General features: G+C 38.9%; 1 protein-coding gene across 6 annotated transcripts in view; it reads right to left on the minus strand.

Moving 5' to 3' along the window:
- Positions 1–16132, minus strand: part of MBD5 (methyl-CpG binding domain protein 5) — a 150406-nt gene that overhangs the window by 133681 nt on the left and 593 nt on the right. The gene's annotated exons all lie outside the window — the stretch shown is intronic.

Raw genomic sequence — 16132 nt, forward strand, 5'->3', positions numbered from 1 at the left:
CACACTCCTTGTAACTCTATCACACTGGTAACTTAATAGTGCTATATAGTTATTAGCATCAGAGGAGTGTCTCACTCAGTCTGAATACAACCAGTCGCTGAATTAAGCGAAGAAGGACCCTGAAGCCATCTGTGTTTGGGCTCCTCACCAGGCCTGGGGAGCTTCAGCAGGGAGATTTGCCAGCAGAAGTCATTCTCCGAGTCCCAGTCTGGCATCCTGCTAACCTTCCTTTTGCTCATTTCTGTAAGATTCAGTGAAATTCCTGAGCAGAGTAGTTTACTAACCCTTTGTAATCCTCAATAAACAGTTCAATCATTAACAGCATTAACAACCTGTGTACCACACAACAAATCATTTATGACCCTCCCTTTCGTCTTCCCTCACTGGTTGTGGCTTTTCACCTTTTTCTGCTTCTGTTGATGTCTTAGTTCAGTTGAACTCTTTGTTCATTTATTCCTTCTGTTGGGGGTGGGGAAGAAGAATCAGAGTATTTTGCAGTTAGGAGATAAAAAGAATGCTTTTGTTCTGCTCAGATTGGTATTTTATAAATCTAGTATGCTCTCCCTTCCTATTTATTCTGGCTTTATAATCCAAAACGGCCAGAGGACAAATGTTCCTTCACAGGATGCTCCCAAACCCCTATGGCAAAAAGTTAAGATATCACTCAAAAATAGAAACTGAGGTTTAAATTGGTAGATTATATCATTGATCTGGGCCCTTTTATCCCTGCTAGGAAAGCTGTAGAATATATAAATCTAGTGGAAGTCTCAGTGCAGAAAAAGTCACTATTCTGGACTGCTTGTAGAATTTCTCCAAGGGCACAACTTTACATACATTTTTGTTTTACTACACTGTTCTAACTATGAATTTATCAGTGGACAAGAAACCGGAACACTTTCCAGTGTAGTTTTGGTTAGTTTAATCCTTTGTTATTTTTTCACTGGTTTCTTTTGAAACTACAATGTCATTTTAAGTTTTGGAAAAAAAAATCAGGAAACTGCACCCATCTCACACCATTACCAAAGGGTCTAAGGGTTTGTAATACCAGCACATAAAAAAAAAACAAAACAACCCAACCCCAAAGGCTACACAAGAGAACAGCACATCCTCCTTACCACCACACTGGGTTTTCTCTACATCTTCACAGAAGGCAAAGATACAAACCTAAAGATACAAGCCTAAACCTTGCTCACCTGGACCTACCCCACACCTGGACAGTTGCTCCCGTTTGAAACGTGCCTGTGTACAGCAGCATCTTCTGTCCACTTCAGATTAAAACAATGACACACACACTTTCTGTGGTGCAGAGCACAGCATGACACAGCAACGCAGATCACACTGGCTTAACAGCATTCAAGTGGCAGGTTTTTATCTTGAAGTACGAAAAGCACATCATCCTGTAACTGCTAGGTTTGTAATTAAACCATGGCCACACCAGGAACGCTGGGGTAGTCACGGCAATGTAAAGCGGGCAAGATCTTCTGAAACAACCCTGCAATATTCCTCTAAAAATCACATTGTTCTGAAAGTATAGGTCTACCATTGCCTAAATATATCAATGAGAGGTCCTTCCAGCTGTGTGCAGTTGTACACTTTGCTAACTCAACTTTTATATTTGTTACTGGAAGAGTTAATATGGCTAACCAAGACCTGTGCTACCAGACAGTAATCTTCACAAGTGAAATTTCATGAACAGATACAAACACAATTATACCCAGGAAGCCCATCCTCTCCAAAACCAGCTATCACTCAAGATAGATTTGTTCTAGTCATCATTTGTCAGTAAACTGCTCAATAAACTGAGTATTGAATGTGACATATTTGATGAGCGTCTCTACGAGTGCAGAAATGACAAGTTCCCCAAACATGTCCAATTCCCAAACTATTGCAGTCTGGATAATGTTTATCTGCTTTCAGGCTGTCGCAGTATTTCTCATTTCCCTGGCTAGACAAAGGACGAGTGGCATACTCTCAGAAAAGTTCCACATATGACTTTCTTCACAAAAGTTCTCAAGTATTCATAACCGTATGATTTCATCTTGTTTCAACTGCCTTGCATCAGAAGCCGGCTACAGAAACTAGCTCTACTACTCCCCTCGGAGAGGAGCCAGCGGCTCCTACAAGTCCAAAAGGGTTGATAGAAAACTGCCCGTAATTCTCTCAAAATCTCTGGTTGTAACCTCCTGAGACAACAGCTCAGCCCGAGCAGGTGTAGCCCATCTCAGTGACAGAATCTGGGTTTGGAACTGGCTGGAAAAAGGCAGAAGGGAAGAATGTAATTGAATCAGCTGTACCTTAGCTTAAAAAAGGTGGTGGCAAAGAGTCATGCACGAGGGCTTAAGGAAGACAAACAGAATATTGCAGAGTGTAATGGTTCACAGGCTGGCTAGAGCAGTTATGAGTTTGGAAAGTTCACAACAGTAGAGTGCAAGATGCAGCTATACACATCTGGGTTACAGACAGGCTCTGTACGTGTCCATACACGTGTAAGGCTCTGCACTGCCATATTCTGTGACATTATTATACACTGATACCAAACCTCATTATCAGAGAGGGTCAGTATCAGCCAAGCACCTAGCCGGGCCAATCCCATGCACCTAAAATAACAAGTAATTTTCTGTGAGAATGGCATCTGAGTAAAGGATTATGCTCACAGTGCATGCAAGTCTAACGCAAGTCCCAACTGGCAAGGACATGACTGATCTTACAGACTTGACAGCTCCAGCACAGCTTACCTGGCTCCACCTGCTCCGCTCCTCAGTACGTACACACCCCGCTTTCGCTAGCGTACGTGCCAGAAGCATTACCAATTCACAGCCCTGGGAGGAAAGCCAATATATTTTTTTATTTTTTTGTTTTAAATGTTGGTGTCCTTTTGACAAATTCACTGCTGGAGACAAAGTAAAATCCAGCTGAGGAATCTCAGGGGGGGTGCAGGGCAGAACACCACTGTCACAGGTGGAGCGATACACAAGCCTAAATACCCAACTCACCTGCCAGAGAGAACTGAGCTGACAGATTTGGACGTGAACCCTTTGGCCAAATGACCCTTAACTAATTCTATTAATACTGCCCCCGCTCTCGAGAGAGGGGCCAATTCTCAGTAAAACGTGAATGGATTTGGATAGCAGTATGGGGAGGAAAACCGCCTCCCAAAACCAAACAGGTGTGTGAAATGTTAAATTGCTCCAGTTTATCTGTTGTGTTGCTATCAGTTCTCCTTAATGATGAATTCACTAAAAAAAAAAACCAACCAACAAACCACCAACCCAAAAGCCTATTAAAATGTCTCTTTCAAGACATGAGCAATCATTTTTTAATCTAGGTGGCTCAAAAGTCTCTCTCACACAGTGAGAGAACTGCTCCAGAACTGCAGAGCAAGAAGACCTCTAAAGCAAAACCAGTTTTGAAACGGGCTAATATCTCAAATTTCCTTCATGCTGGTAGTTCAGTGTTCCCTTCACATCCTGTCCTTCGTTACCTGCTGTTGGCTGAAGATAATCTCTTCCAGGCTTCTCAAATGCTGACACAGGAACCTCTGTGAGCACACTGAACTACTTCCTTTTCTCCTTGAAAAGATTTAATAACCTACAACTTTCTTCTGCGCCCTACTTGTAGTCTATCATTTTCTTCCATCTTGTATCGAATCTGCTAAAATAAAATTTTATAGAGTGTCAGTTCAACAAAGGAAAAACTATAAAGTTTGTTCTGACAGCTTCCTTTCTCAAAAAATTTAATCAAAAAAGAAAGGAAAGAAAAAAGTCCTTTGCCCTTGAAAAGATGAATTGAATAGCTTTAGGTATTCTATAGCTGTATTTATGGAAAAGTTTTTGGACACAAGTCTCTACACAAGTGGCGTGTTTTGCCCAAGTCACAAACTTCCTTACTCCACTTACACTACACTCCCCTACTAGACATAAACTCATCTCTTGGAGAGGTCCAAGTCCCATCCATCTCAAAGCGAAGCAATGCCTGTGAGATAATACCATCAAATGAAGTAGCCTCAAAAAACCCCTCCATACCTATACACGCATCATATGTTTTTCAAATTCAGGTGAGCAATTATCTATCTTCTCTACAGAAACACAGGGTGTTCTGTCCAGACATTATTTTAAAGTTCTCTTACCAGAACGGCATTATTAACATTTGTTGTTATAATGGTTGCACCAAATCACAGCACATAATACTAAATAAATAAATAATAATTTAAAAAAATTTACTAGATGACAGAACGTATGACTTACTTTTCTATGTAGAAAAGGCCTTTAATATATTTTAAAGTAAAAAGTAAAAGTCACAGTAAAAGTAACGCAAAGCTCCCTGGTTATAAATGAAAGTGAAGCCAGCATTCTTAAACGTTTAACATCTCCATTTATTTCCCATTTAATACCTCATACTGTAATGTTGCAGAAATTTATTATTTTCCTCACTTTTTTCCAAAACAATTATATTTGATTTTAAAATTTTGTGGGTTTAGAATAGTGAGAAAAACATCTAACAAGAAAGATTATTATCAGAGATCAATCCAGCTGCTGAGCATGTATTTATATTTCATGCAGAACAGGCATTTTCATTTTGTTAAATTCCCTGCCAACCTCTCGGAAGTCAAATTGTCAATTGACCTGTGTATTACTATATAAAAATCTAAATAAAAAAAACCCCGAATCCTCTCAAATCTGGTTCTCTAACTTAAAGCAAATATTTATTAACATGTTTTTCATCAAATGCTGAATCATGGGGAAAATGCATAAGTAACTCATTGCTAGTTTGCAGATAATTTTATTTCAGCTGATTGAACAAATCCCTTTTTCTTGTTTTTGGCAGAACTGTAGCAGAATATTTAAAATAATGTTGTACTGCTGTTTTAGTTCAGAGAAAAACATACATTTAAAGTATTTTGGGACAGGTTTGGGGTTTGCTGGGGGTTTGTTTTTTGTGGGGTTTTTTTGTTTGTTTTTTTTTGTGTGTGTGTGTGTGTTTAAAGTCTTGAACAGGAAAAAAAGGAATGAAAAAATTAAGTTCGCTTCTTGTAAGTGCAAAGATACTCCCTCGTAGCCAATAAGCTAACATAGAACAGTATCAGCAATTTGAATTTAAGCTATCCAATAGAAATTAAATTTAGAATCAAGTTTCTCATTATAAGAAGTCTCCTCTACTGTTCATCCTAAATTACCACTTTTCTTTTTTTATTCTTTATTGAACGATGTAAAATCATCCCCCTGTATTAGGTCCAAAATAATTTTCACAGAAGTCAATGAAAAAAGAAAATCCCTCATTATTACTATTATTCTGTATTACAGTAATACCAAGGCTCCACTTATGATTGACAAACACACAGAAAAACACTGTCCAGAAGAGGCACATAAAATAATTTAGTCAGTCACTGAATTCAAAGGGATCAGAGAATAATTCTTAAAATGCAGACTGTTATTGCTTACAAAATCAACACATCTGGTTCCTACTTCTGCTCAGGTTGCTCAAAAAATTTTGTTCCTATTTCTGCTGAAATACTTAAGGACTCAAAATATATAGAAACTGATGTTATTTAAGAGATACTCCTTTCCTCGCTAAGGTATACTGAATTTATTTCCTATGGCATAAGCCATACTTCAGACCATTATCTCAAACTAGAAAATGTTAAATCATATTAAAGCTCCTGTTCAATAAAACCCCACAATTTTTCTGGCTGTGTTCAATGGAAGAATGTTTGTTCCTTCATATGCAAGTCTAGAAATATTTATCTGAAAAGGAAGATGCAAGTAATTTAAAAAAAAAAAAAAAAAAAAGTCTTATTTCTATTAATTGTAAAACCCATGCTTTTGTTTTTGTGGAATAAATTCATAGCCTTAAAACTCTGAAGATAAGAGTTAAAACAAAGAAGTTAAATTCTCTACCAGAATGCATTTGCTCAAGTGTAAAGCTAACAAATGCTAAAATTTTTGGCAACACTTCTGCATTTCTGAATCATTAGGTAGTCAAACTATTTTTTGATTTTGCTTGCATGATGTTGGATTAGAATAATCCATATAAATCAGTGGTTTCCCCTCACTAGGAATACTGTATTTACTTCTGGTCATCCGATGTCAAAAGGATGCATAAAAAAATAGGGAGGTTCAGAAATAAATAAAAAAAAAAAAAAAAAAAAAAAGGCTTGCATGTACAGCAGTGGATTAGAATTGTTTACGCAGGAGACAAGTAAGAAAGAATATAGTCAAAGTAAACAAAAAAATGGCAAGCCGGGGAAGGCATGCTGAGCATTTCAGTTACCCTTTTCAGAATATAATGATGGGATGATTTTCCTAATGAAAACTTAAACACGTAGGTCTTTGTCAAAGAAAAGAGAGCTGTTTATGCTACGGGAACGGCAGAATTCTCCGATGCTTTCCTCCAACCAAGACGTGGCGTTCGCAGCCACAAGACAGAACTGAAGTAGGACAAAGAAGAAAAAGCTGAACTCAAGTCATGTATTTAGTTGCCTAGAGACTTCAACTCGTGGAAACCTAAACATCTAGGCCAAAGTCCTCAAAGATATTTAAGCACTTCTTTTCTACTGATACCAGTTATCATTTGACAACAGTGGGGCTCGGTGTCCAAACAGGCCCGACGATCCAGACTGTAACAACTTTAAGCTCTTCCAAGTCTAGGCAGCAACAGTGACAATATTATGAAATTATTTATATGCCTGATAGTAGTCGGATGCCTATTTATTTCCCTTTTCAAATCATTCTGAGACTGCTGCATGTAAAGACTGATTAAGCAGCACTTTTTAGTTGATACTCTCTGTGAAAATACAAGCCATGGGGCTTCATACTTGTGTCTTCAGCAAGGCTACCGGGTTTTTTCCCCCCTCAGTCACCACCTCCCCTCCGTTACTGGACCTCCTCCCCTTGGCCATGGCAAATACTTTATGCACAGCCACATGGTCCCTGTTCCCCAAACGCCTCCCAATTTTCATTACAGCCCTGACTACCCCCGTGCCACCCCCCCAGGCCCCCCGCTCTTCTCCAAACGCTTCCTTTGCCTCCATCCCCCTCCCTCCCCGATGCCGTTCACAGCCCCGCTTCGCTCCTGACCACCGACTCCTCTCCCCAAAGTCTGCTACTTCCTAACGTCTCACTACTCGCTTCCTTCCTACTCCCACACCGCAAGGCTTCTCCAGCAGCTTTCAGTTATAATCCTTTCTCTTACAGAGAGAAAACCACCATCTTCCCTTAAAATAAGCACACCTGAAGTCAAATACCAGAGTGACCAGACTTATCTGCAGGTAGCACCTTGCAGCTTCAGGAACTTGCCTCTCCGGTGAAGCAGGCTTCACCATCCTTTGTTGGCAAGAAAAATAAAAATAATTCTACCTAGTGATGCATTCTCTGAAGTTTCGAGTTTATTTGCGGCATTCCAAACTCACTGCACTGCTGACAGGCAGAAAAAGGTCACCAAGTTGAGCATCAAACATTACTTCTACCAACTAGCAGTTAGTAGGTTCTTCGGTATTTCTATTAGGGCAAAATAAAGTATGTGAGTAAAGTGAAAGCAAACCAGAGGAGAGTTCATGCAAATTGAGGACACAACAATTACAGATTACACTGGACAGGATTAATGCAGAGATTAAAAAACCACAGTAATTACTTGCAAATTTTGGATGAACATACAGATTCATATGACCTAATCCTAAAATACCACCTGTCTGTGGAGATCTCTAGTACACATGCTGACTTTTTTCAGACCCTACTTTAGGACATTAAATAGAAGCCTCTATAAAGAGCTTTCTTTCAAGACAATGGTAACTGGAGATGCTTTAAGGTATCATCAATTTAAGGTTCACTAGTCATCAGCAATGAATAAATTTACATTTACCACTGTTATAATGAACATTTTCATATATTACATATGAATTTTGACTAATATCTAGCCAAAACAGAAACTAAAAGTATTTCACTTTTTCTATAAGAGAAACTCAGAAATATTCTAGACATACAGCTACTATAAATAGGTTCCAGCGCACACAAAGTATTATAATTATCTGCAATAATTAGCAAAAGCTGAATAATAACACTTTTTTTTACTGTTTTGTTAAATGAAATAATATTAAAAATCGGAATTATATACTTCCAGCAGTTGCACTATGGGATGTCCCTTGGGTTGTTGTATCGAGCCCATAACTTCAAAAAAACTTGAATAAAGTTAAACTTATTTTTATTCAGCATAGATCAGTATTTGGAGAAAGCTGACTGTTTTCAAGTAAAAGAAAAAAAAATATAAACACCAGGTTCTTCAAAATTGATATATTAATTCTCTGACAAAACAACAGTTACTGCTCTGATAGTTACTATTTAAGAAAAGCATGTTTCCTACATGCAGGAATACCTTTGCCAGCATAAAGTATTTATAAGTTCCTTGTACATAAGAAAAAAAAGACTTAAAAATTATTATCTTTTAATTTGCTGTTTATTTTTCAGTTCCAGGGATATGCTCAGTAAGTTCTACCTCACCATGTGTCTGCAGATTCTTAGCAGAACTCTCACATCAGATAACGACTTGAGTTACAAAAACCGATTAAGACTGATTCATAACTGTGAAGTTTTTAAGAAAAGGAGCATGGGAAAAAGATCAGCAAAAAAACCACAAGCAGAGGAAGAAAGCTAAATATGTAAGGTGATCCACTAGGAATCCACATACCAGCTGATTAAGAAGCTGCCTAACGACCAGCTTTTGGGATCATTACATGGTTAGAACTGCTCATTCCCCAATACCTTTGTGAAGTTAGCACTCATGAAAAATTCAGGTTTAGGGCTTGATCCAGCACCCAAGGAAGTTAATAAATATTTTAGCACTGACATCAGTGAAACAGAATAGACCCTTTATTTTTTTTTTTCTCTCAGTGTAAAGATTTCACATATATATGTTTTTACTAACAAAGTATCAAGAGTACAAATATTTTATTGCCATTTCAAAAAATTAAATTCACCCTACACACCAGTATTATAATATCCCAAACTGCATGCCTAATCCAAACATATTTATCAAAGAAAAATAACTTGGCTAAAGTGTGATACAAAAGCTACAACAAAGATGTTACAAGAGTAAAGCAACTTTCAGAAAAAACATCAACACTACCAGAGCGAGCACTGCAACTTTATAGCTAGTACGCGCTGCACAGATGGACAAGCAATTTTTAGAAATGAATCACGCTGCAAATGATTTTACTAATTTTAAAACAGAGGTGAGGAACCAATAGCCTACAGGCCAGATATGGTTTGCTTCTTCAGTTCAGATGGCCTACAGACACATACGTGCTTTATTGCTTAATAACACCAAAGCAGACTTCAAGGAAAACCAGGCGTGTTTTAAAAGGCTCCAACAATTCACATATTTTAAAACACATAAACCCAAACATCAACCTGAAGTTGAAGTTATTAAATGCAATCTATGTTATCAGTTTGCTTTTTTTTTTTTTTTTTTTTTTTAAACACACGAATTCTGGAGTTGTTGTCCACTAAGTATAGCACATTCTTGCTACCCTGAGGAAGTGGGACTTCACAGCCCTCAACATTTTAATTATCTTGGTGGAGAAAAGTCAGTTGTACTTTGAGTTTAGACAACAGCCTATGCAACGGCTGTGGCAGAAGAATTTTAATACCTGCTCTGACACAGAGGAACACACTCTACAGCCCTTATTTAGGACAAAACTTCCACTGAAATCAATGAATGTTTTGCCTCAAAAAGATTAACAGTCCCAAATACAGATCTCAGTCTTTCATAGACAGCTTCTTTCAAAGCAAATCTCAAAGTGTATGCGGGATTCGAAATATGAAAAGACCAACAAGTGAAAAAGAATTTATTGAGAAGGAGAAGTTTCACAGGCGACCACTCTACTTTCATCCCTTCCGCAGTTATTTGCAGCTGCCATGAACATAGTGATATTTAGTAAACTGAAGGCTGGAGCTTTAATTGAAGTTTGACTGCTATAAACAGTTAGCTGCCTGGCTCTGGCCCGCACTCCAGTACCATCAGCAGAACAGAGATGGGAAGCATAAACAAACCTTTTAACTGGATTACAGTTTCTAAAACAGCCAAGAATCCCTTCGGCAAGAACTCCTGTGTGACAAAATGTTAAAGGAGGAAAAATATTTCGAAAGAGTATCTTAAAAAAAGCCTAACCTTTCCTAAGATAGTATGAATGGGAGTCTTCCGAGGAAAAGGACTTTAAGTTTTCAAAGGGGGCTATCCTTGAGAAACACGGTCTGATCCTTCAAGAAGAAGAAAAAAAAGCAAGCCAGAAAACTTTACAACAAACAGTTGCAAAACAAAATGGTATTTTCCAAAAGCTTTTTCTCCTAAGACTTCAAAAAAGTTATTGAACTTTTAAGTACCAGCAGCTCTGACAGTATCATTTCACATTCTAAGTAGCCATGCTCAACAACATCGTTAAAAAACCCACGTTGCATCACCAATTTATACCAACGTGTCTGCCTCTTAAATCTGATCCTTCTCATAATTTGCTTTAGCTGAGCTTCTTCTCCATAAAGATTATGAAGGGACAATGTATTCCTCCCCCCCCCTTCTGACCCCAGGCCTCTAAAAGACAAAAAGAAGTTCTGTTCTAAAAAAAAAAAATCATCTCATTACAGATTTCTGACTACTTTGTTTCTTTAATCAATGATGTCATTTGTCCACTTTTGCAGTGTTTTCTTACAAAAATAGCAGATACTAAAAAATTCTCCCTCTCATCTAGGGGTTGGATGAAAGGATCCAGCAAAAGCTTTTTTTTGTGCTTGGCTTCTACATACATACAAAATAAATAAAATTTACCTCCTTAAATCCATAGCATGTTTATACAAAAAAAAGAGATATTCATCTATCTTCATTGCATCAGTCTTAAAAGTAAAAAATAAATTAAAAAAATAGATATAATTTCGAAGTAGATTAGGTGCAAACACAGTCAAAATATAAAACTAGTGCCAGCTGCTTGCTATTGTCAACCCTACAGCTTGAGTCCTACTAAAACACACGAAATTTGTACTCATTCTAGTGTGGCTAATCATATATATGCATATATATACATACACATATGTGCATAAATATACATGCATTTGTATACATACATGTATATAAAAATATACACAAGGTATACAGGTAAAAGCTTAAAGGTTGAAGACAAAAATCAAATGTTTAACACGTTTTTCTACAGAGTTTAGTTTGTCACAACAGATAATCCTGAATAATGTATTAGCAACGATCTATCAGGGCTTAAAAATAAAGTCTAAAATTGGCAAATTGAAATTTAACTTACACGGTTTTTAAACATTAGGCAGTATGGATGGAAAAATTGGGCTATCTATATTTATGATACGTAGGCCTACCTTTTATTTGGCCAACTTTTACTTTTCTCCTAACTTAGACTGCATTTGTTTAGTTTGGCAGCCGGGTACAAGGCAACATTATTGCAAGCCTTTCTTTATCTAAATGTTGAGAATATCACCGTTTGATCCAACAGGATTTGTTGTGCAAACAATTGACAACTGTTCTGGTTCCCTCACTTGGGAATTTTTTCTTAGCAAGGCCATGCTACTGATGCTGAAAACCAAGGGCCCTAATATTTAAGATGCTATTTACGTTTCAGATTACTCCTCCTTCAGCAAGTCACCAAAAAAATTTGGATTTCACGCCACTGAAAATGTAGAATAATCTCAAATTATGAGAATATACTTTTTTCTTTTAATCCTGGACCTCAACCTACACATCATATGGGAATAAGGTAATTAACATTGTTTCTGTAGGTCTTAGTTACCAGATATCGTGACAAGATAATTTTTAAAATACTGTTTGCTTACTTTAAAATATTTCCTGTAGAAGAAATAAAAAAAAACAAACAGCAGCACATGGAAGAATTTAACCACAGTAATAAATTAAATCCTTTATTTTTTCTTTGATAAAGTTATTAGAAACCTCAAAAAGAATTTCCAGACATTCTACCATTTTTTTTAAAAAAGCAAATTTAAAGCTTCTGAAACAGAAGGTTTCTGGGAAAAAAAAAAAAACTAAACCACTAAACAAACAAGTGACAAATATATCTTTTGCATCTCCAGCTCTCCGTATTGCCCTCTACAACGTTCCTCAGCTCCAACCCAGTGAACCACCACTGTGAGCCACCCTCCACGATTTGTTCCTTAGTCATTCCCATGGGAAGGACAGGAGGTAATGGAGATTTTTGTGATGGGAACACCTGTCAAGCTGCAGATAAACTGAGATGATCAACTCATTTCACAAAGGTCTATGAATAGCCATCTCACGGTAATGACTGATTCCTGCTGCCATGTGCCAGATCAAAACAACAACAGGGAGGTAAAAGGCTCAAAATACAGATGTTTAGAGCCACAGTCGCTTTAATTTTAAGTACTGTTTTAAAGTATTGATTTCTCACACTTCCATATACTCCTGCTTGGGTATATACACATGTGCATTTGTATATGTAGCTAAACATACATGCATATGTACTCATACCCTTTATAACATTGTAGTCTCAGTGGTTTTAACAAATTTTACCTTGATTTAAAAATAGTGCAATGTCTGAACTCCTTTCTAGACGATTCACCACAGAAAAAAAAAAAAAAAAGTATCTTGGAACTCAAAGAGGGGAAAGGAGTTAGCACTTCTTAATTTCTTAACTGCAGTTTTTTATTATCATCCCACTCGGTTTAACTCTAGTTAGGTAGTTTTCAGGCTGTTTTAATTTTTATCTGTCTCCTGTGCTCTTCCAAAATTTTATTCCTAATACAGGCCTTGGTTCCTGTGCAGGCCTACTGGAAACTGATTGAGCAGTATTATTCCACCTAATAGTTCCAAAAATAATCACAAAGAAAAGCCAGTGAAAGCCTGTGGTTTCGAATATTCAAATAACTCTTAAAAAGAACAAGCAGGTCCTTAATGACATAAGAGCATTCAAAAATGTACCCTGTATCTTTTTATTGTTAAAATCAATGGTAACTGCGATGCCCACTTCCACTGGGACAAACCAGAAACCAATACATGGCCCTTAAAAAAAAATCAACCAAACAAAACCAAGCACCCAAACAACTGAACAAGCCCAGAAGAAGAAAGCAAACTCCCCACTTTTTAAAAGTTTTAACAGTATTTTTGAAAAGGAACCTCAGCCACTTTCAAAAATTGTGTCCCGAGCCATGAATAGATGAGATTCTTCCCTTGCAAGCTGCTTTGCTCATGTGGTCTCTTAAGCCCAGAGAAAGACACACTGACATTCGCGGGGCTCCAGATGGGCACGAGGGGCCACCCACCTGGTCTACTGCTTTCCAGAAGGAACAGCCACGACAAGCAGTGGCTGCTGATTCAGAAACTAATTTTGTAGTTATGTGCCGTATTCAAGTCCCTGATCTTCCACATACAAGGAATCGCCACGAGTAACAGTAGAGGGGAGAAAAAAAAAATAAAAAAAAAAAAAATCTACTGACAAGCTGAATTAAATAACCCAGCTGAAAACCATGGCATTCCAGTTCCGAGTGGACTGTTACTTATGCCAAGACCTTCAGTGCTTTTGAACAAGGAAGATTGATCCCTCCACTGCCAAACGAGAACGAAAGGACTGCAAGCGAAGAAAAGTTAAATTATTGAAAGTATTGCATCATAAAGATTCTCTTCAAACATCCGCCAGCCTAGGCTAAATAGAAACCAACACATTCATCTACGAAGAAAGGTAAGCCAGCAAACTCCAAGGAAGGATTGTTAAGGACAAATATAAGCCTGGCCTGAACAGCATCTTTATGTCTAGCACAGCCTACATTTTGCCATGATAGGTTCCTTGGCAAATTCAAAACAATCTCTCTGACCTAGGGTCTGGGAAGCCACTACCCTGGAATATATGAAAATAATTATTCTTTTTGGCTCAAAACCCCAAACAAAACAAAACCGTATCGCACTTTAGTTATAGCTGTAGATAAGGCAGTCTCCTTAACACAGGTCGAGTCAGAGGGCTGTTGTGACAGCAGCCAGAAGCCCCAAATTAGCCTTTGACCCCTCTAATGCAGGAATTGTCCCCAACACAACTCAGAATCCCAACCCCACCAGCAGCTCCCTAGGAGGGACCTTCCCTACCCAATCCCCCCCCCAACCAGCGGTTGTCTTTCCAGCACAGCAAGTCTTGGCTGCAAGAGCTGGAGGCCTATGGAAATGAAGGTTTTATTAACAATTTTATCTCTAGGATTTAGAGTCAGAGAAGACCCTGAGTTATTCTGCCCAGTTTTAGAATTCCGTTAGGATATTTTACCGAGTGATCTCATTAAATCAAATCATACCTATTTTTAACACTAAACCACAAAGAAATTAAAGTGTTAAATCCCCGTAATAAATAATACATCTCATCAGCTGTAGGCCATGAAAGTTGCAGGCAGATCTGCAGCTCTATATACGTTGGGAGCGTAATCCTGAAGCCACTATAGGTTTCCGTGTACAGATGAAAGTAGATCAATGGTATCTCAGGTTGAGAAAGGAAGCATTGTCATGAAAAAAAAAGAAAAAAAAAAAAAACAACAAACGGTGTCCTTTACTCCTGGACAGTCTTTTGCTGTCCAACTCTTGTCTGTAGTAAACTAACTAAAAGGAGAGTCACACATTTATAGAATGGGTTTTTATACACGTATCTGCCGATTTTGACGATGATTATTGCTGTTGAGTTTCTTCACACACTTAAAACCAAAGTAATCTTGTTTTTACAAGCTAATAGAAAACTAATGGCAAATTATTAGAACTACAGTTATGGCTGTTACCTTCAGTTCTTCTCCACAATATTGTAAAGCATCAGTCCAACTATATTTTTCTCTCATTCTTTCCACCCCATCAAATTACGGCTTTCCCAAACTCTTTCCAGTTTGATCACAAAATTGCTGCTTCGCACAAGACATGCACGTACAAATTAGAAACGCGAGATACCAAAGCATTACAGGAGAGCTCTTTCTTGTGGGTATCCTTCCAGCGTGAGGCAGAGATGACACACGCTCTCTGCTGACCACCATTTAACCGTGATGCCCCACTGAAATACATACTCATGGCTTACTTCACGGTTCAGCATGCTCCACAGCACTTAATAAACTAAGCACTCAAACCGTCTTTTTAAAATTACGGAGGACGTAATTAAGCTCCAGAAATAAGCAGGCAACAGCAATTTTAATATAAACATCCTACTTATGTAGAGGACTCTTCTTTCAACTTGGCGCTAATGCCCAAACTCTTACTTTTGGATTCTTGCAAATCTCTAGAAGGCTTCTTCCAATATTTCCTGGAGTTACACCTTTAGTTTGCCCCCATACATTTAAATCTATTTCAGACATTTTGACAACTTTCCTTTTCATCAGTGGAAAAATTGGTCAGATCAGCCTACCAATGGTACCTGACCTAACAAACCAACAACATCCTAAGCCTGGATGGAGACATTTGGCCTTCTCAGCAGCAGGCCATGGAAAAACAGATCATGACATATATATTTGAGCAAACCATTGACCAAATATAGCCAGCCACCAACGATAGCCACGTACTGCTACCGAACGCACAACACCCATCCCGATCTCGCAAACGTTGACGTTCCTCGCGAGTCCAGTTCTTGGACTAAACCTGGAAGTTAAGCTCACGAGTGGGTCTTTGTACGACCGGGGCCTTAACGACCGCGGGGGTTTAATAAGTCAAATAACGGCCTGAAACCGCCACAGAGAACCCAACCGGGGGTGGGGCGGGTGAGGGGGGCAAATCCCGAGGGCTGCCCAGCACCCTGCCGTTATTTCAGCCCCCCGAAATCCCTGCTGCGGCGAGGAAAACACCACTTTCGGGACGAGCCGGGGCTCAGCACCCACCGGAGCCCGAACTTTCCTCACAACACGGCGCCTTCAGCATAGGGGCCTCCCCCGCCGAGATCACCCCCCCACTGCCCTCCCCTCTCCCCACAAGCCCCGGTCCGAGAAGAAGCAGCCCCCGGGGCGGTGGGGAGAGAAGCGCGGCCGGGGCCGGAGCATCACCCGCGCCCCGGCGACAACAAAGCTCCGGCAGGACCGTGGGGGGGGGGGGGGGGGGGCTGGGGGGGGGTGGTAGGTAGCCCCCGGCGCTAAGAGGGGGTAAAAAAGTGACAGGCGGG

The sequence above is a fragment of the Athene noctua genome, chromosome 7 (assembly GCF_965140245.1).
Source record: "Athene noctua chromosome 7, bAthNoc1.hap1.1, whole genome shotgun sequence".
Classification (NCBI taxonomy): domain Eukaryota; kingdom Metazoa; phylum Chordata; class Aves; order Strigiformes; family Strigidae; genus Athene; species Athene noctua.